At 44.1% G+C, this 22,706-nt stretch overlaps 1 protein-coding gene across 1 annotated transcript in view; it reads right to left on the minus strand.

Moving 5' to 3' along the window:
• The window catches only part of LOC145409302 (xaa-Pro aminopeptidase 1-like), a 617,499-nt gene that overhangs the window by 519,158 nt on the left and 75,635 nt on the right, over positions 1–22,706 (minus strand). The window lies entirely within an intron of this gene.

Consider the following 22,706-nt stretch of genomic DNA (forward strand, 5'->3'; position numbering starts at 1 on the left):
AGTATCTAGAGAAGGGAAGGAAAGTGTACGCTGCCTTCATGGACTTGGAGAAAGCTTATGACAGAATAGATAGGAAAGGTATGTGGAAGGTACTAAGAATATATGGAGTGGAGGGGAAATTGTTGAGTGCTGTGAAGAGTATGTACGAGGGAGCTAGGGCTACGGTGCGAGTGGGTGGTGAGTTGAGTGAGTTCTTTGATCTCAATGTGGGACTGAAACAGGGGTGTGTAATGTCTCCATGGCTGTTTAATATATATATGGATGGGGTCGTAAAGGAGGTACAAGGTAGGGCAGTGGATGTGGGGGTGGCCCTAATGAATGAGGGTGAGATTTGGAAGCTTCCGGTGTTGCTGTTTGCTGATGATACAGTATTGTTGAGTGAAGATGAATGGGAGTTGCAAGGTTTGGTGAATGAATTTGGGACAGTGTGTAGGAGGAGGAAGCTGAAAGTTAATGTAAACAAAAGTAAAGTTATGGTGTTTGAGAGGAATGAAGTCACAGAGTGTGCAGTGAGGTTGGATGGTGAGGATATGGAGAATGTGAGTGCATTCAAGTACTTGGGTAGTGTGATGAGTAAGGATGGAACTTTGGGGGATGAAGTACGTGAAAGGGTACAGCAGGGAAGGAAGGTTGTTGGCACACTGAAAGCAGTGATGAGAAATAGGGAGGTGAGTATGGAAGTTAAGAAGTCACTGCATGATGGTATTGTGATCCCTACCCTGACGTATGGAAGCGAGGCGTGGACCTTGCAAGAGGGGAACAAGTCAAGAGTGAGAGCAGTGGAAATGAGTTACTTGAGAGGAGCATGTGGAGTGACATGGAGGGACAGGTTGACGAATGAAGAAGTGAAGGAACGTTGTGGGGTAGATGTGGATGTGGTTGAAAAGATTAGGAGAAATACACTGAGGTGGTTTGGACATGTGGAGAGGATGGAGAATGAAAGACTGACTAAGAGGGTGTATGTAGGTGAGGTGGAGGGAGGGAGAGGGAGGGGTAGACCGAGGATGAGGTGGAGGGATGGAGTTGAGAGGTATATGAGGGAGGGGGGGGTGAGTTGGGGGGAGGGGAGTCAAATGGTGGGTGACAGAGTGACTTGGAGGCGTTTTGTCTGCGGCCACCCTTTTGCGGGATTAGGGCGTCGGGCTATAGATAGATAGATAGATAGATTCTTAAAGCGTGGTCCGCTGACCCCCAGGGATCGTTCCAAGGGGTCCGCAGGCTAATTTGAGTATCAGATATAACATATAATAGTATCTGGAAGCATTTTAACGACTTTGCTGAATGCAGTGATATTTGTGATTTGGCACCTCTGTACTATGACTAATAAGTAATTCAGTAACAATTTTAGTATATTATAGCCTACATACACCTTTAAACTGAAGAGGTAGGATAGGAGGGAAATCTACTCATAATTAAGGGTCCGCCACATGATTAGTTTTAAGAATATATGGGGTAGGTGGGAAGTTGTTGAATGCGGTGAAGAGTATGTATGAGGGTGCTAAGGCTGCAGTACCTGTGGATAGTGAACTGAGTGAATTTTTCTACTTGAAGGTTGGATTGAAACATGGATGTATCATGTCTCCATGGTTGTTCAATCTGTATATGGATGGGGTTATAAAAGAGATACAAGGTGGGCCAGTGGATGTTGGAGTGGCCCTAATGAGAGAGGGCAATGTTTGGAAACTCCCTGTACTGTTGTTTGTAGACGATGCTGTGTGGTTAAGTGAAGACGAAGGGAAGCTGCAAGGCTTCGTGGATGAGTTTGAAGAGTGTATAAGAAACGGAATTAAAAGGTGAATATAAGGAAAAGTAAAGTTAGGGTCTTCGAGAGAAGTGAAGTCAGTGAATGTACAGTGAGGTTGGATGATGAGGAAATGGAAAATGTGAATGCATTTAAGTACTTGGGTAGTTTGATAAGGATGGAAATTTGGAGGGTGAAGTCCTTGAAAGGGCACAACAAGGAAGAAAGGTTGCTGGTTCCTTGAAAGCAGTGCTAAGGAACAAGGAAGTGAGCATGGAAGTGAAAAAGGTACTACATGACAGTATTGTGATACCATCTCTAATGTATGGAAGTGAAGCTTGGACCTTGTTGGAGGGACAGAAGTCAAGAGTGAGGGCAGTGGAAATGAGTTATTTGAAAGGAGTCACATGGAGAGACAGATTGACAAATGAGGTTGTTAAGGAGCGTTATGGTGTGGATGTGGAAGTGATAGGAAGCGTTAGGAGAAACACACTGAGGTGTGGCCATGTGGAGAGGATGGAGAGTGAAAGACTGACGAGGAGAGTGTATGTGAGTGAGTTGGAGGGGGGAGAGGGGGGGAAGGCCAAGAATGAAATGGAGGGATGGAGTGAAGAGGTATATAAGAGAGGGGTGTGTGAGCTGTGAGCAGGGCAGTGAAATGGACGGGGGTAGAGGACAGGGCAACATGAAGACGATTTGTTTGTGACCACCCCTTACGGGATTAAGGTGTCTTGCAACATATATCTATCTATACCAATATCTCTCTCTCTCTCTCTCTCTCTCTCTCTCTCTCTCTCTCTCTCTCTCTCTCTCTCTCTCTCTCTCTCTCTCTCTCTATATATATATATATATATATATAGATAGATAGATAGATAGATAGATAGATATAGATAGATAGATATATATATATAGATAGATAGATAGATAGATAGATATATATATATAGATAGATAGATAGATAGATAGATATATATATATAGATAGATAGATAGATAGATAGATAGATAGCTATAGATATAGATATAGATATATATAGATTGATAGATATGGATAGATCGATAGATAGATATAGATAGATAGATAGATAGATATAGATAGATAGATATATAGATATATACATATATATATATATATATATATATATATATAATATATAAAAATAAATATATATATATATATATATATATATATATATAAAAAATCTCTCTCTCTCTCTCTCTCTCTCTCTCTCTCTGTCTATATATATATATATATATATATATATATATATATATATATATATATATATATATATATGACTTTGTAAAATCAGTATGAAAAGTTCTTTACCTGGTTTAGATCAAACTTCGAGAAATGGTTGAGGGAAGGACAAGAATGAAGTGATTAATGTTTGAGAGAGTCATTCAACGATCAAATCACAGGACTAGGTCAAACTTCGACCTGTGTGTGTGTGTGTGTGTGTGTGTGTGTGTGTGTGTGTGTGTGTGTGTGTGTGTGTGTGTGTGTGTGTGTGTGTGTGTGTGTGTGTGTGTGTGTGTGTGTGTGTGTGTGAACAGAATTAAGCAGTGTTAATCCGATTTTAACCAGACTAGATGCAAAGCCTGAGTATATGTCATAGAATACACCTATTGTTTTTTATAATGATGTGCCTAAGGTCAAGGTCACAACTCAAGGTTACCAAAGTTTTATCCGATTTAGATCAAAGTTTGTGGAAGGGCTTAGGATAGAATAGGAATTGAAGGATACAATTTTGAGAACGTCAGTAAAAGGTCGAGGTCACTGGGAAAAGTCAAAGGCCAAGTTCGCAGGGCAAGATCAATTCAGTTTCGATTTGACTTGAACCAAATCTGGTGGAAGGGTTTAAGGGTCAATCAATAAAGAAGGATTCACTTTTGAGAACTATCGCTCAAGGTGAAAATCAAAGGGTACCGGTATTGTTAAAGTTTGATAAGTGTTTCTGTGTGGTAACGAGTTAACTAAAAAGGTTTTTATCTTACTTAAGTCAAACTTAGTGGATGGGTTGAGGATCACTCAAGGGATAACCTATCAAAGGTCAAGGTCACATCGCGAGGCCAATTTCAAGTTTTCATTCAGTTTAGACTAAAATTTGTGGATTTGCATTAAAAATAATTAAACAGACAAATAAAAATAGAGACTCAAATTTAAGAATGATCATTTAATGGGCAAGATCACAAGGATATGTAAAATGTCAAGATCCATGGGCAACTTTAACTCAGACAGTTTTGATCTTACCTGAACGAAACTTGGTGAATGGGTTAAGGGTTTGGCAAAAATGAAGTTATCTCATTTCCAGAATTAGTTGAAGACCAAGGTCACAGTGCAAAGTCAAGTATTCGACCACTAGACCAATTAATGGACGTGGCTGTTGCACTCTCTAGGTACTTTTTCTTGTTAATAATACCAATCATTCCTTAATTATCGTATACCAGCATCCAGCTGGCCATTACTTACATGACAATGACAATGAAATGACACCTTATCAATATACAGAAATATTAAAGAAATAAATAAATCAATAAATAAGATAGGCCTATGCTGTCACAACAGGCTACACCTTTTACTGAACATGGACAAATTATGTGGAACACTTTCGGTAAACTAATTATGAAAGCTAAACTGTAACAGTACAGTATTAAAAATGTAAAGATAATAAGATGGATCCTGTTCCTCCCCTAAAAGCCCTGCATAATATACAGTACATATAATGAGATGCTACAACTCCATTTGGGGTCCCTTGGGAGGACGGCATCCCTTCTACAAATGCCAAACGTTGCTTGACCTCAGCGGCAGGCAGACATGCTTCCGAGAGCGCTTCATCACACAGTAATTTAACTGAGTTGAAACTGATCGGATGCACAACAATACCGACGTCCCCTGAAATGGCTAGTACCATGGCCATGAACGAGGGAAGGGAGGCCCCCTTGGGTGACAACGAGGAAGAAATAGATACGGATACCGGGTTTACGGAGGTCATCAGTACAAGAGAGAAAAGAAAGAGGATGATACGCGGCGTGAGAGGGAAGCGAGTGATGAAGAAGAGGACAGAGACAACAAAAAGGTAAAGAATAAGTCGTGTGGGGTAGATGGAGGTGTTACTATACCATGTGATACGGGGAAGGTAGCTGGAGTGCAGCCAACTACATCACGTGGGTCAGGAGCAATGCATAGCCAGGACAGTGACGAGGCCACCCCAAGGAATAGAGTGAGGCTTCTCTTCCCCACCAACACTGACCTAAATTATCACCAAAAACTACTCTGGACGGTGAAGCTTGGATTTGCATATCGACGGTTCGAGGTCCTGTTTAAGGAAGGTAGGCAGAGACCTTACGTCACAGTAGGAAGTCAGGGGGCAGTGGAGATGCTGACCACGTCTGGTTTTGAGGGTGTGACACTGCAGGTTCCGGAGAAGGAGAGATGCACCAAGGTTATTGTGTTTAGATATCCCATAATACTAGACCCAGAATTCCTCCTGAACGACCATAGGTTTATCTGGGCCAAGCGACACATGAACAAGGGACAGGAGAAGAACCAAGTGATTGCCCTAATGAAAGGGGACATTCCAAGGCAAGTTTTTATTCCGGGTGCTGGATACAGAAGCTTACGGCCCTATATTGAGGAACCAGCTTTTGCCTTAGCTGCAGCAGGTGGGGACACAGGGCCTAGTGCTGCCAAGAGGACACACGCTGCAGATTCTGCACTAGGAAGCACGAGTCCAGCGAATGCAGAGAAAAAAATCAAGATGGGGACACGTGTCGAACCTCGGTGCTGTAACTGTGGTGGAAACCACAATGCAAGGTCTCCTCTGTGTCCAAAAAGACCAAATTATCTGGCGCGAGGGTCCAAGGGGCAGGAAGAAAGGACAGCAGAGCAGAGGACAAGGGGAGGGAGAGAATCAACGGATGGAGGTGTTGGCCACGTGAAACAGCCCTGCCAGGTCCAAGTTGCACCAGGGAGGCAGGCGTGGGTGGGAAGGCCTCACGTGTGTGGGGAAGGTGGCGAGGCAGAGTGGCCGCCCCTGGGGAATGCCTCGAGGGGTCCCAGGGACGAGCTGTGTGATGGCGACATAGCCCCACCTGCCAGCAGCGCCGGTCACACCTCACACCCACATCACGTGGTCACCCCATCCCTCACATCACAACCTAACAACAACACTCAGCAGAGAAATGGTGAGTTAATCAAATACATAAAAGAACTGGGCAGAAAACTAGAAGCACTAGAAAAGAAAGTTAATAAACTTATGAACCCGACAGAAAATGCTGAATACAATAGTGAGAGCACAGACAACATAGTAAACAGCAACAATGAGAGTGAACACGCCAAAAAGTCTCCAGAGCATAAAATTGTAATAAGGGGAAAAGAGAAAACGCTCAAAACTCACAAGGCTCTGACCAGTGGTGTTGCAGGTATAGGAAGGGTTTTGGAAACGTGCCAGGATGATGAGAAAAAGTGTAAGGTGTTTAAAGGTTGGCTGGAACTCCATAAACATATGGACAAGTTCTCCAAGGAATTAGAGGAAATATCAAATATGGTATTAGAGACACCTATGGATAATGGGTCCCTGCGAACTTAGGGTAATATCTTGGAACGTGAATGGATTGAAAAATAGAATTACAAACCTTCAGTATTATATTTTAAATCATTGTATAGATGTGATACTCCTTCAGGAGACGAGGGATAGGGATGGCAATCTGTTTAAACTCGGTGGATATACAAAGTAACAACTTATGGCGGGTGATGGTATACAGGGTGTATCTACATACGTAAGAAATTCCATTCCATCGGAGCTGTTAGAGTGTCCCCACAGTAGTGAAGGTGTGGAGTCAGTTTCCGTCAAAATTTATCTGAGTGAGGGTGTGCTGAACGTAATTAACCTGTATGTTTCTAAAAATTGCTTTGCCGTTAGCTCTCTGCCTGATACTGTTTTTAGTGAAGTGACCTTAGTAGCTGGGGACCTTACTGCTCGTCACAAAGATTTGCAGACAGAGGGAAAGACCAATACTAATGGCGTGAGATTTAGACAGTTTATATTAGATTACCCTGAATCCAAAATACTGGGGACACAGGAGGCGACACATATCAAGGGAGGAAGATTAGACTACGCTGTGATTCCAAATGGTCAGGGTCTAGAGGGAAAATGTGAAATTGCACCAGACTTGCTAAGTGATCACTTCTCCCTTGTTATCACTATACCACTGGGAAAACGAAAAATCACACATAGTAGAAAAGGATTAACACTACCCAAAGATAAAGTTGATTTCTTTATTGATGGTGTGCGGGAATGGTACAGTGGCTATCATCCGAGCAGTGTAGACCAGTTTTACGAAGACCTAGTTAAGGTTATTAACGAATTACTCGATCATAAAAGGCGCGTGAAGAAAAACCGCTCATACCATACAGACAAATACTATAACAACAAAGAATTAAAACTACTGTCGCAAATGATGAGACTGGCTCACAGAAAATGGGTGCAAATGGCTAGGGGTGACGCAAGCAAAGCCGCAATGAAGGAACTGGCCCAGATTTGTAGTCAGGGCAAAAGGGAAGTAAGGGGGGAATACTGGGAACGCTTCACTAACAGGATAGGCAACAGTAAGGGCATAACCGAAATTTGGAAAGATAACAAAGTAAGAGGGAGAAAGGTGAAAAACGTAGCACACCCACACCCAGAAAAATTAGCTGAAGACTTATTGAAGTTGTGGGCATCTGCGGCAAGCAGTGAATGCCTGCCACACGACGTGAGGGAGGCTTTAGAGGCATGGCAGGACAATAGGAGAAGCTTCATTGTTACTGCATTAAACACCGAAGACATGACAGGCACAGACATAACCAGGGATGAGCTACTGCGTGCAGTTAAAAATGGAAGGTCTACAGCTCCTGGTGAGGATGGAATTACGTATGAGATAATTTACTGCCTGGCCAGCATGGAGGACGGCCCGCTGTTAGACTTGTATAATATGAGTCTCAGGGAGGGAAGAATACCGAGAGCATGGAAAAAAACAATTATAATCTCTATCCTCAAAGTTACTGGAGGAAACAGACCAGTCTCACTAACATCATGCTTTTCAAAAATGATGGAAAGAATCATGTTAGAGAGAATAATATTCCTCATAGGTGACATGCTTAGTGTGAATCTGTACGGCTTTATGAAAGGTAAAGGGACAAAAGACGCCGTCATTAAATGCCTTTCTAGGGATACTGACTACTGCAGGGTATTCATTGACCTCAAGGGTGCATTCGATAAGGCCAATGGAGAAGTAATTTTATATGAATTATGACGACATCATGATGCAGTCCAAAACTTTTGATGTTATGCAAACTGCATTGAACAGGTTCGGCAACCTGATCAAAAGTCTGGGTCTTGTAATTAACGAAAGTAAGACAAAGTTCCAGTGCCGTGCGTTAGGGGAAAAACATTTAGTAATTAATGGCAAAAACATCGAGAGGGTGAGAATTTACAAGTACCTAGGTATGTATGTCGGCTACACAGCAGACTGTAAAGATGCCGAGATGACCCACATAATAACGCAATGCAAGGCACGATTGCAGCCCTTGAGATCAATGGCCTATAGTGGTGCAGGGGTGGGTGTACCAGTACTAAAAATGATGTACCTCACTACTGTCAGATCGGTATTAGAGTACGCAAACCCAGTCCTCTCTTGTCTTGGTGAAGGAAGGCTGGAAAAACTTGAAAAAAATCCAGAATGCCGCAATGTTAATCATACTTAGCTGCCCAAGGAACACCATGATAGATGTCATGAGACTTGAGCTAAATTTGCAGAGTGTAAAAAATAGAATTCAGGAAGACAATGTGGCGGCTGCAATAAGACACATGCGGTCAGAAAGTGGACTGGGACTCCGTAGCAGCATCAAAGATGTTGTTAACGGAACCAGAACCTGCTGGAGGCAAGGCAAGAATGGCTATGTGAAAGAGCTTGCGAGGAACGTACTCAAATACGAGGTACAAAACTTCTGTGAGGAGATACCGCAGGCACCTAGGCCTCCACCTTGGGAAGAGGAAGAGGTAAAGGTGAGCATATCTCCACTACAGAAAAAGCAAGAATGCTATGCTGTAGGTGTGTTAAGGACACATGCACAAAACCAAATAAATAAACTCTACAATGAAAACACTGCTTACGTCTACGTCGATGGTTCGGTCTGATAGGATGGCAGAGCAGGGTGTGGGATCGTAATATTAGATAAAGCAGACAGTGCATGTATACAGAGCGAAATAAATTTTAGAATAAGCAACGACGTGTCTTCCACTCAGGCAGAGCTATATGCAATATTATACGCCCTCAGGGAGATCACAGGAGGTGAAGGAGACGTGTGCTTCTTCGTAGACAGCCGAGGAGCACTGGAGTCCCTGAAGAGCACAGCACCTGCACTGGCAGACGTAGTCTTCCAGTGTAGAGCTGTCCTGCATCAGCTCAAGCAATCTGGTAGAAGCATATCATTCACATGGATACCATCCCATGTTGGAATACCAGGTAACGAAAGAGCTGATGAACTAGCCAAGAATGCAACAGAAAAAGAAGACATAGATGTAGTATGCCAACTAACTTTGAAACAGATTAAAACTATAATAAGAACAAAACAAGGTCAAGAGGAAAATCAGAGAATGGAGCAGCAACATTCTAGTAGTGAAACTATGTATCACTATACTAACGTTGCTCTGAGAACCCACTTCATATATGGAAAATATAGAAATAAGTGGAAAGATTCTGTATGCACTAGACTGAGGTTAGGCTATAAATATCTGTGGCAGCTTGGAGTGGATACGCCAGATCATAAAACGTGCTGCAGACTGTGTAATGAACCCAGCGCACACCCCCTGCAACACTACGTACCTCACTGCTCAAAATTAGCGCAGTTTAGAAATCCTGCTGTAGACTCAGTGACCGAACAAGTCGTTTGGATGTTTAATAACGATACAATAGGAAGTATCCTGAATTGTAAAAACATCAAACACATGCTTAAGTAGACATTGCTATATTGTGATGTAAGAGTAACTGAACAAAATATCTGAGTAGGGTGAAGAGTACATTATGCTCTTATGTAATATCTCAGAGCAGGGTGAAAAGTACATTATGATCTTATGTTAGTATGTAATATCTCGGAGTAGGGTGAAGAGTAGCTCAGCCTCCTCATCCTTTTGAGGTGATAATGTAATATATAGATATACCTGTATACGTATATGTATGTATAACTGTTTGTCTCAATAAACTGTCCAAATTCTAAATTCTAAAAACGTTGCTAGAATTTAAAAAAAAACAAAAAAAACTGGGCATAATTTTTAATCGTTAACATGTCATGGGCATGCTTACTCTCTTAAATTTGTCCAAAATTATTATAAAAACTTGTACATGGGCTATACGGTGTGTTGGTATTATGATCTGCCGAGATGGAAGATGTAATTTATATTATTCTTATTTTCACCACTTCATGATGAGAAGAACGAAATTTCCTTGTCTTCGATTCTTTTTTACTATAGCTGCATGCAGATCATTAAACACACAAGTGCTGGTAAAGTCTCGGTAGAGTAAAATTAATAAAGATACCAATAACTGTCATTATAGCGATCTGACAACTACTGTACAGTCCACGTGGTGGACTCTGAATGGGAGACTTTCTACTGTAAAGTTCGTCTGCATCCAAGCTGGGGAACCTAACTCGGTCCTCTTCCTGAAGCAGTATTTTAACTATCGTGAATATAATATATGTCTGGGTACATGCATGAAATTTGATAAGACCATAGACTACACAAGTCATCAGAACACCCGTCAAGAAAATATATCACATGAGTGAATGCTTATGACTGCACCTTTAATGCGCATGCGTGAGTCTCCTCACAGTATGTTAAAGGCTTAAATTAATAAAATATTACATTTCAGATAATGCATAAACAGCCAGTACCAAAAATGGCGTTAATAATGAATGATATTTAAGCTTTAGCATATACAAGTAACCAGCTACGGTGTTCAAAAAAAAAAATACAGTAATTCAGTACGACGCTGTGAAGAACTGTCTTATGAGTAGCAAGTCTACTATTCTAAAAAATTAATTTACTCAAATTAAAAAGATAATTCTTAATGGTTATGATTTTTCTCATTAACATTTTGGCTATATCAGTAGTATATGTCATTACCGTAACTCACAGTTCGTTTGGGAGGGGGGTTAAATTAATACATGGCTGTTATAAAAACATGGTAATCAGGTGGACCGCAGGTGAGAGACATCAGGACGCTCAGTTCAACAGCCACACAGAAACCAGTAGCATTGTCGCGTTCCTTTCTGCCTATTGCATCTCTACTGCAGCCCTTATCCTCTCTTATAGTGTGAACCTTCATGAAAATCATTAGGGTGGTAGAGCCCCTAGATGTTGACTTTGTCCCCCCCCCCTCCGATACTAAAATGACGCTCCTGCCTTTTTTCAGTGTTTTGCTGTAATTTTCCTAAATAGTCTGTACATATTTTTGCTCAACATTGAACTGACAGACACCGAAGAAGAAAATGTAAGTAAAGAGATTTTATATATATATATATATATATATATATATATATATATATATATATATATATATATATATAGATAGATAGATAGATAGATAGATAGATAAATAGATAGATAGATAGATATAGATAGATAGATAGATAGATAGATAGATAGATATACTCTGGGAAAAAAGCTTCAGAGCCTCTTCCCTGATATCAGCAGCCCTCCTACGTACCTTCAGATGTCATCAGATCAATTCACAGTTTTCCATACTTCATAATGATTTGTTTCCCTAGTATGGTGTGTGTTTCATTTTTGACCGACAATGATAGTAACAATAAAAAAACGTGTAATAGCACTAATTCTCTGAACAGCTGATCACTGGGAACTTCGATGTGTGTGTGTGTGTGTGTGTGTGTGTGTGTGTGTGTGTGTGTGTGTGGACAATATTATGATTTCACCAGTTTGAATGCTCAGTAATTATTCTGCAATGACTTTTATTGGCAGTACAGTGTAATGTAATGCTTTACTTGATTAGACTTTAGGTTGGTTGGTTTTGATTTAGGTAAGGTTAGCCAGGGTCAGAGTAACCCTGGCTGGCCGCATGAAACCCCAATGAACCCATGTTATTACACTCCTGATTTACGGTAATCAGATTAATTATCAGTTTTTGCCCAATCCACATGGGCGGCCATATATAGTGCTTGTCCTTATCGGTACCACACACTGAGTTGCGATACTTTCTTGAAGCATGGGGTCTAGGCCTAATGGAAGGAGAGTTAGGATAATAAAATTTTGCACCGTGGCAGACCTCTCACCTCCCGTCTTCCGCGGGGCCAACTTTCAGTCAGGGCGGGACTCCTGAGAGCCACCTCCCACGGGGACGGTGGCCCCAGGGTGTCGCACCCAAAACCGTTAGGCATGTCCATTTGATTTAACTTAGGAACACAAATTTTTGCTTAGTGTTACAGCTTCTTTCCCGCCAGACTTAAAACATGGTGTGACCACTGAAAGCTTTTCCCACAAGGGGACGACCCTCCATAATCTCAGCCAAAGTCTTTATGCACAGCTTTGTTTTTAACGAAAGTTCATGAAATTTTTTATGTTAATCGATGTTCACTTTGCCCAAGTTTTGGAAAGGATAGAAACACGGAGGATCACCCCTTATACAGGGGAGGGGGCGGCCCCACAAAGCCATTATGTTTGGTCAAAGTTATTAATTTAGGAACATGAAATTTTGTATTTCGCTTGGCATTTACCTTGACCACATTTTAGGTAGTCATGGCATCTCCGATTACTCCCCACTACCCGAAGGCAGCCCCCCCGCCCTCCCGGAGAACAAAAAAAAAAAAAATGGAGTTCCCCCCGAGCTAAGCCATGTATTGGACTATATAGCCCCGCTAGGGTTACAAGAGTGGGCTACCACTCCCGGCACGGCAGCCCGAGCGAGGCTCGAACTCGCAATCCCCCGATTACGAGTCCGGCGCGCTACCACTGTGCTACGGCGCCCCCCTCCCGGAGAACAGTGTCATATTTTTTACCAAAGAATATGAAATTTACCTAAGAAAATTAAATCTTTACTGGGGCCATGTTTTTGGTAGGGTGAAACCCCCAGAGGTCACCTCCCTTGTGGGGTAGGGGGGGACCAGTAGGGCATATGATACTCAGGGTTCAGGTTTAAAATCTGAGCAAACCGAAGTGGTTAATATGTATTCCAATGTAAAATTTAGTTCAAAGATTTGTTTATTTTCTAGAACTTAATATATATTTTTGGTCAAAATCGTGAGTTTCTAATTTGAAGGCTGCCTCACGTGGTCTCAGGGCACTTGAACCACACCGGACAGTCGTTTTACCGTTAAATTTTTGAAGTGATGTTTTTCTGACTTCAACTTAGTCGTCTTGAATGTTTTTCAACGCTTCTGGGTGTTAAAGATGTTTAGGTTTCACATAAAACTTTTTTTTTTTCATTTATTAAATAAAAAAAGCAGACGTGGCTCACTGGTTCTACTCTACTACTCTACGTCTCTCTGTGTGCTGTACTAAGTTACTGTGAGACCATCGTGATATGCTACCAATGGTCGGCCACTTACAAAAAACCCTTAAAGATATCTTGCCTCGACCTGGACAATGGTAGGGTTTCTCGATGGTCTGTTCTTGTTCTCACCCATCCGTCTTTCCTCTCGTGACCGTACACAGCTAGAGAAGCAGCTGCTACTTCCTGTACAGCTTTCTCACAGCACTGAGTTTGGACAGAGAAAGACTCCAGTTTAAGGGGAGTTTTCCTGAAGTTGCTGAGGTCAGTCATGTTCATCTTGCAGGTGAAAATAATCTCGTACATCTCCTCTGATGCCCTGTTGTTTAGGTCCTTAGGTGAAGTGACTTGTAGATTGTCTTTTGAATTATTATGGGGTCTCACTGTTGTACTACCACAGTCTCTTCCTTTTCTGATCTTCTCTACCTGTCTCACACCAAAAGCTCTCTGATACTCATCTTCATTGCACTGGAATGAAACAAAAATGTTCTCGGGATGTGCATGGTAAGCTCCTCTTATCACTACAGCAAATATGATGTTTCTGACCTCCGAGTCTGGCTTCTCCTCAGCCTTAGGCTTGAAACAACATGCCCGCATCAAACTTGAGATGGTGCGTCACTCTGATGTCGTAGTACATTTTGAAGTAGAAGTCAAGGCAGTACTTCAAGAGGACCTTCAGCCTTCTCAATGCCTCCCCCTTCAGGTTGTGCTTCCTTGTCCACAGTATCAAGATGGTCTGTGCAGTAGTGAGCCACCTGGACTGGTTACGAGGTCTACACTGAGACCAGCAAGCTGAGGACAGAGAATTACAGATTTGATGACTGATTAAAATGTAGCAGTTGTGCTGGTCTGTGTTGAGAGATTTAATTATATTATCTGGCAGCTGTGTGATTTCTTCCATTCCTTCCACTGGCGTGAAGCTGAAGTTGATCTCTAGCTCATTCAGTTTCTCAAGGAGTTTCCTACTAGATCCACTGAAACCTGACCGGGGAGTTACAGGACCATCCAGCTTGATGATTAAGTGCCTCAGAGGGAGCTCATTCTTTTGAAGCTGACAGATCATCTAGTGGCACTTGCGACTAGGCATCTTCTCCAGTAGTGCTATGACACCACCAGACCACCCTGTGTTGATATCAGTTGAGTCTTCTCCTGTCATTTAAAGACTCTCGTCAGCTCCTTGAGCTTTTCTCCTTCCTCAGGTTTCTAGGGAGTGAGGAGGAAGAGGTACTTTCCTTGAACCTCCCACACCATGGTGTAATGTTCCTCAATCACTGTGTCAGGATGAAATCACCTTGTCACTTCGTCAGATTTCAACACCTTAGTCTTTTTATCCTGCTCACCATTAAAGAATATACCAAGATCTTCTCATCTGTCTTCTAATTGAGTACTTCAGCTGATGAGGTCATTATTTCCTCCATGGCCCTCCAGACTTTCACGCTATCTACAGCCAACATAGTCTTGTTTTTAGAAACATGGCCAGCCGTGATGAGGCAATTCAGCAAACCTGCGGCAATTGCAGCTGCCGAGACATTCGCAACATTGTATCTCAAAGCTGCTGAAGAAGTAAAGTCATGAACACTAATAAAGGGACAGGGTTATCTACCACTAGAGGTCAGGTTAGTCGCACACGTCTACACCCCAACTTCCCTTCCTTACCCCCATCAACGCACTGATTTCTTAGGGTGATGGATTGCAAATATGAAGCTTTGCTCATTCTCACGTCTTGTTGCATATAATGTTACTTTCAGTTATTCAATAGTTAGGTGTATTATCATTGCACAGATCCATCTCCAGTTCCACGAGAAGCAATTATATCGACGTTTTAGCAGATCTAGAAAGCCACCCGAATACATAGAGTTTGATTTCCCAATATTTATTCAACGTGTTCTATGCGATGTTCTAAAGTCCAGGTAACAGTGACAAGTTATATGACCATTTAAGTCCCTTTCTTGCCTTGTCATCTAGAGATCCACATATTCGCCCACCTACTCATCCACCTACTCACCCAACTGATCCAACAAAACCCACCTACCTCATCCCGGTCACTCACTCTACCCAGCCACATGGGCGACCGACCCAGCCCACCGATTCCGGCCATCAACCCTGCTAACCCCTCAATGCCATCCACGAATCTCACTCAAAAATGCAGTCAACACATTCACCCACTCACCTCTCCACCTTGAACCCATCCAGCCACCCAACCCACCAACCCAACTACCCATCCAGAACGCCCTGGCCAAGCAATCTCAGCCAACCTGGCGACCCACCGTGCCCATTCACTCTGGAGACCCACAGTTCCCACTCACCCTGGAGACCCACAGTTCCCACTCACCCTGGAGACCCACTCTGCCCACACATTGCTACGACCTATCTTACCGACGGACCACTACCATCCATCCTTCCCACTCACGAATTCCACCCACCGTGCTGACCCATCAATGCCATCCGTCCCATCCACCCACACAATCCTCCCATCTCTCCCTGAACATTCAACCACCCTGCCAATCCACCCCGCCTTGCCCACTGCCCATCCTATCCACCAACTCCTCCCACCGACCCACCCGCTCATCCACATGCCCAGCCACTCTTTTTACCAAACCTCATTCACTCCCCCATCCCAGTTACCCATTTGAACGTGACCCATCCCATCCAAACCTAACTTACTGACCCCTTCCCGACCAATACATGCCAAGCCACTCACACACCCAGCCCACCAAACGCATCCACTCACTAACACACCTACACCTACAGTTCACCTCAAGCCACTCCACACACGACACCCAACAATTCCCCCCCCCCTCCCCTTTACCATTGCCCGCCCACCCTGCCGGTGCACCGAACTACGGCATTTACCAACTCGACCTCATTAACCCCACCTTCCTAACTGACTCACACACACACACACACACACACACACACACACACACACACACACACACACACACACACACACACACACACACACACACACACACACACACACACACACACACACATACGCACACACATACGCACACACATACGCACACACACACATGCACGCACACACACACACACACACACACACACACACACACACACACACACACACACACACACACACATGCACACGCACTCACACGCACACGCACTCACACGCACAGAGAGAGAGAGAGAGAGAGAGAGAGAGAGAGAGAGAGAGAGAGTAGTTCACATTTACTTCACCCACTAACCATCCCCAATTATTGTTTTTCCCTGAGGAAGATTGGCCCCAAGTCAGGAATTACTGTTTGATTGACTGTATTATCATTCAACAGTATGAACAGCAAGCAATATTGAAAGCAGTATATCTATGATCTTTAATATTTTACCAAAGCATTCGGTCATTAAAACTATTGCCAACTGGATAACGTCATGAAATCCTAATGGAAATACATCCATGATATACCTGAAGTATAGGGTATATATCGAAGGTACGAGTCATTATACCTTGCAAGCTGCTATTAGAACAGTACTGGATATTTCCACATTTTATCCTCTCCCTTCACCATTCCCAAATCCTCCCCTCTCTCCCGCCCTTCTTTCCCACCCTTCCGCCTCGCCCTGCCGGTTTCATCTGCCTGTTTCAGCTCTTCTCACAAATGTCTTCACGCTTGGAGTGCTCTCAAGTTTCCATTCCTGTCACACGCAGGGTAGCAAGTGTTGTATGTAACCAATCACTGAAAATTATGTTCATTTACACCCTCTTCTTTATGCTTTACAAAATCCTTAATTTAAAAGTGGATTTTTTCTTTTGTGTTCGACTTTGGGCATAGACAATGCTGAATAGTCCAAACAACTTGTCTGGAGCCTAGCAGTTTTACGTTTGACACACCGACCACCCCTTACGACAGATTTAATATTACTAATAAGTCATATATTAGCATACGTTTTTGTAAGTTTGTATAACCTGCCTGTCGATTCACGGTAGTGCAAAACTATCCCAGCAAGGTATAAGAGATGGCATGTCAGCAGAAACTGTATGCATCACTGAGGTTAATTCCTTCAAAATACTGTTCAGTATGGCTAGTCAGGTCAGGTGCGGGTAAGGGGGTGGGTCTGTTATGATGTGGCAGGGGTAAACCAGTTCTGCTGTCGGGCCCTGCTGTGGATGTCACTGCTTGCATTGCGCAGTTGACCCTTGTGCGGTGTGATGCGGTGAGGATCTGTCCGTTCTCCCCTTTGGGGCTAAGATGCGAATGAATGTGTTTGAATGGATGAGTAAATGGAGAATGAGTCGTCCTGTCTCGGCTACCTCCCTTTCCTTGGGGGAAGCAGCCTAGGTATATAGATAGATGGTTGCAATCATGCACACAATGGACCACAACCTGGAGCAGAGACCACACTAGTTGTTTTTCCTTTTCCCTGCAGTAAGGTGTTGAACACAGCTGCCCTCCTTTCATCGTATGCACGCGATATCCCTTTATTCATACGACAGAGCAAATGAAATGTTACTTTGCTCTTTGTTTGCGTATGTCTGTGTCTGTGTATGTCTGTCTCCGCGTATGTGCTGGTATCTATGTTCACCGGGTCGGTCAGGATCACTTGATGGTCGTGATCGTCAGCTTTTACCCTCCCGGAAGGGAGCTGAGAGCTCATATAGTCCGATCTAAGGCCAAGGCTGTGACCTTCACACACCCACACACCCGTCCCCTTGCTCAAGGGGGACAGTAACCACCCACTTCGTCAGTAAAACTTTTCGCAACCTGAGCGAGGCGCGAACTCCCGTCTACCAGATGGCAAGCGAGAACGTTACCACTGCACCAGCGAGCATGTCTGTGTATGTGCGTGTATCTGTGTGTGCTTGTGTCTGTGCGTGTGTGTGTGTGCGCATGTGTCTGTGTCTATGTGAGTGCGCGTGCATCTGTGTGAGTGTGCGTGTTTCTGTTTATGCGTTATTCCTAGTGTCTAATGTTTGTGTCTTAGTGTCTATCTTACTGTCTCCCTCTCTTTCTGTGTGTGTGTGTGTGTGTGTGTGTGTGTGTGTGTGTGTGTGTGTGTGTGTGTGTGTGTGTGTTTGAGTCATTTGGTTGAGTGAGTGGGGAGAGTGATGTTGTCCTGGTGGGTGTGGTTGTTCGGTGCATCGCCAAGGTGGTTGGGCAGGATGGTTGGTAAGGGGGTGGGTTGGTTGGGTAGGGTATGTGCAGTGGCTTGGGGCGGGTTGTAGGGGTAGATTGATTGGTGAGTGGATGCGTTTGGTGTGCTGAGTGGGTGAGTGACTGGATATGTGGGTAGTCGGGGAGGGGTCGGTAAGTTAGGTTTGTATGAGTTTGGTGGATGAGTCGTGCTCAAATGGATGAGTTGGATGAGGGGATGAATGAGGTTCAAGAAGAAGGGTGGTTGGGCATCTGGATGGGAGGCCGGGTTTGTGAGAGTAGTATGTGAATAGGATGGATGGGTTTCCGGGGAGGGGTGGGTGGACACGGTGAATGAGTTTTCATGGAGAAATGGGTGGGTACGGTGGGAGGTTTGTGTTGATGGATGTGATATGATGACATTGTTGGTTGAGCAGGGTGGGTGGAATTCGAGGTGTGCAGGGTGGATCGTAAGAGTCGGCGGGCAAGATGGGTCGTCGGAATGTGTGGGCAGAGTGGGTCGCCAGGGTGAGTGGGCACGGTTGGTCGCAAGACCGAGTGAGCACGGGGGGTAGCCAGGATAGTTAAGAAGATTGCATGGTCAGGGTGTTCTCGGTGGGTGGGTGGTTTGGTGGGTTGGGTGGCTGGCTGGATTCAGGGAGAAGATGTGAGTGGATCAAGGTTTTGATTGGCACTGTTGGGTGAGATTCGAGGTTGGCATTCGTGGGTTAGCAGAGTGAATGCCCGGAATCGGTGGGCTGGGAGGGGTCGCCCAGGTGGCTGGGCAGGGTAAGTGGCCCGGGTGAGATCGGTGGGTTGTTAGATGTGTCGAGTGGGTAGGTGGATGAATAGGTGGGTGAATATGTGGCTCTCCAGATGGCAAGGCAGGAGAGGGACTTGTGGCTAGTAATCAAACAACTTGTCGCTTTTACTCAGGATTGGGGTGGGATTTGTGAACTCAAAGCACCGCAGTCTCAGCCACCGTCCGGACCAGGGAAAGATCGACCACCGTCTGCCCTTCAGGTGCTGCCCTTGGGGACTTTGGGACCGCAACCTCGGCCACCATCCAGGTCGGGGAAGGATCGGCCACCGTCTTCCCTTCGCCCAGAGTCTCTAGGGCTTCCCAGTCGGAGGAAGTATCTGGCGCGGCCCACTCTCCATCCAAAGGCTGCGCGGGACGTTCTCTCCCCTCTCTCTCCAGGTGTGGACTCTCGGAGGAGCTGCCGTTGGAGGAGTGGTGGCGATATTTTAGAATATCGCTCAGAACACTTTGGACAAATATTTGGAAATCAAACTCTATACATTAACGTCACTCTACAGAAATCTGCCAAAACTTAGATATAATTACTTCTCAACTTCTCACGGAACTGAAGCATGCAGGTGATAATACGCGAGAGTGAGCGAAGCTTCATATCTCCGATCCATCCGCCTAACAAATCAGTGCAACAGTGGGAATAAGGAGAGGAAGTCGGAGAGAGGGGGGGTAGACGTGTGCAATTAACCTGACCTCTAGTGGCAGAGTACCCTGTCCCCTCATTAGTGTTCATGACTCTACCTTGGCTCTTCATGTTGTTTCGTGAAGCAGAAGTTTGAGTTTCAGCAGGTACTTCGGCATTATGTCCATAGGAGCTTCATTAGCATCAGTATTGCCAGAGATTTCTTTTGCAGCTTTTTCCAAGTTTTGCTCTTCGTCCTTCTTAAAGTCACACATGAGAAGTTCCTCTTTAGTAGCCTCCTCTTTCTTCTTCCACTTCACAGTAGAAACTTCTTCAGCCTTATTCCTCATTGCTGCTTTTATCTGTCTCCTAAGTCTTTTAAAGTCTACAGAAGACATCTGGATCCTTGAAGCTTCAGAAGTCTTTACTCTCTGGTAGTACAGCCACTGAAGATCCAGTTCAGGAATCTTCACCTCCAAAGAACAGTTGCAATTCACACGGCCCTTTAATGAGCATCCTGAGAGCCCACTCTTAAATGAGCCACACAAGATGATCTGATGCATGCAAACACAGACTTCACGGAGATAATCCAGATCTGCCATTCTCTTCTCGTTAGTAGCAGACTTAACTCTCCCATGAACAACATCTGTCATCTCCTTCCACTTCGACAAGATCTTATAATTATAAGAGTGATTTGTCAGTTATCGTCACAGGTGGGGAGAACATTTTACTTCCTCCACTAAGCCATCACAAGTGAAGCCAGCTCGTCAGTCATCTTTCGCAGAAGGTATTTAGACCTTGGGATATCATCAGTATGAGGAGCTATTTCTCCTGCAGAAGTATCCTCCTCTGAAGGACGACTCTCCAACTTGACACCTCGCTGGGAATAAACTCCTTCCCCAGTCCCACAAAATCCAAGAGTTTTGACCTTGTGAAATTCCTCGTTTGGGGGGTGGATTTGGCTATCATGTCAAATAACACAAAAAAAGATGATCCGTTCTATTTTCGCTCCTGCTTAACCTGTTTCAAATTCATATTGGTATTATTCCCTATCTCGCCCAAGGTGGTGAAGCTTGTCCCTATATATGGGTATATTGACGTATCCGTCTAACTTCGCGGAGTTCGTCTCCATTGTGGGGGCTATTAGAGGAGCAAAATGACCCGTTTGCTTCCAATTACATGATCAGTTTCGCAAATTTCATGAGATTTGCGAAACTGGATAACCAGTCAGAAAGGAGGGGGTCATCTTGCCCTTCTCACAGCCCCCACAATGGAGACAAGCTCCAACTTAGGTGCATAGATTAGTGTTTCAACACAGAACAGAAATTACCAATTTTGATGATGAAAATGTAATTTTACTGAAAAGTGACTGAAAAGGTATCTTTCTGAGAATCAAATTATATGTAAGAGTACGTATGAGACTGAAAAAAAAAATATACCCCAGGGGGCCAATGTTCAAGGTCTGACCAAAGCCTTTATACAAAATCATGGTTTTTAACCTAGGAACACGAAATTATTTCATATTGGTAGACATCTCATGGGAAGTTGTTGAATGCTGTGAAGAGTATGTATGATGGTGCTAAGGCTGCAGTGCGTGTGGATGGTGAACTAAGTGAATTTTACTCTTTGAAGGTTGGGTTGAAACAGGGATGTGTCATGTCTCCATGGTTGTTCAATATGTATATGGATGGGGTAATAAAAGAGGTACAAGGTAGGGTAGTGGATGTTGGAGTGGCCCTGGTGAGAGAGGATAGTGTTTGGAAACTCCCTGTACTGTTGTTTGCAGATGATACTGTGTTGTTGAGTGAAGACGAAGGGGAGCTGCAACTCTTGGTGGATGAGTTTGGGAGAGTATGTAAGAACCGGAATCTAAAGGTGAATTTATGGAAGAGTAAAGTGATGGTCTTTCAGAGGTGAAGTCAGTGAATGTACAGCTAGGTTGGATGGTTGGGAATTGGAAAATGTGAGTACATTTAAGTACTTGGGTAGTGTGATGAGTAAGGATGGAGGTTTGGAAGGTGAAGTGCTTGAAAGGGTACAGCAGGGAAGAAAGGTTGCTGGTTCTTTGAAAGCAGTGATAAGAAACAGGGAAGTGAGCATGGAAGTGAAAAGGTTAGTACATGACAGTATTGTGATACCAACTCTAACATATGGAAGTGAAGCTTGAACTTTGTTGGAAAGACACAAGTCAAGAGTGAGAGCAGTGGAAATGAGTTATTTGAGAGAAGCCTGTGGAGTCACATGGAGAGACAGGCTGACGAATGAGGATATAAAGGAGCGTTGTGGTGTGGATGTGGATGTGATAGGAAGCGTTATGAGGAACACACTGAGGTGGTTTGGCCATGTGGAGAGGATGGAAGGTGAAAGACTGACGAAGAGAGTGTATGTGAGTGAGGTGGAGAGGGGAAGAGGGAGGGAGAGGCCGAGGATGAGATGGAGGGATAGGGTGGAGAGGTATATGAGAGAGGGGTGTGTGAGTTGGGAGCAGGGCAGTGAAATGGAGGGGGACAGGGCGACGTGGAGGCGATTTATTTGTGGCCACCCCAAACGGGATTGAGGCGTCTGGCAATAGATAGATAGATAGATAGATAGACACCTCATCCAAGTTTCAGGTTGGATGGAACCCCCGATGGCCAGCCTCCACGGAGGAAAACTGCTGTCATGGGGTACTCCATAGTTTTTACGTAGCCACACAAAATTTTGCACAGTAGTAGACCTTTGCTAGAACCAGAATTTAAAGAGGGTGGGACCCCTATGGTTCACCCCTACACCTTCCCCGTAAATAATTACTGAATTCTCCGTACAATATTGCACGGGTGGGTGCGGCTATCAAAGTTATCTTTTGTCTTGATCGCAAACGCATCCCTGTCGTAAGTTGAGAGATGATTGT

The sequence above is a fragment of the Coenobita brevimanus genome, chromosome 80, assembly GCF_032717465.1.
Source record: "Coenobita brevimanus isolate Jiangsu-jjx chromosome 80, ASM3271746v2, whole genome shotgun sequence".
NCBI classification, from domain to species: domain Eukaryota; kingdom Metazoa; phylum Arthropoda; class Malacostraca; order Decapoda; family Coenobitidae; genus Coenobita; species Coenobita brevimanus.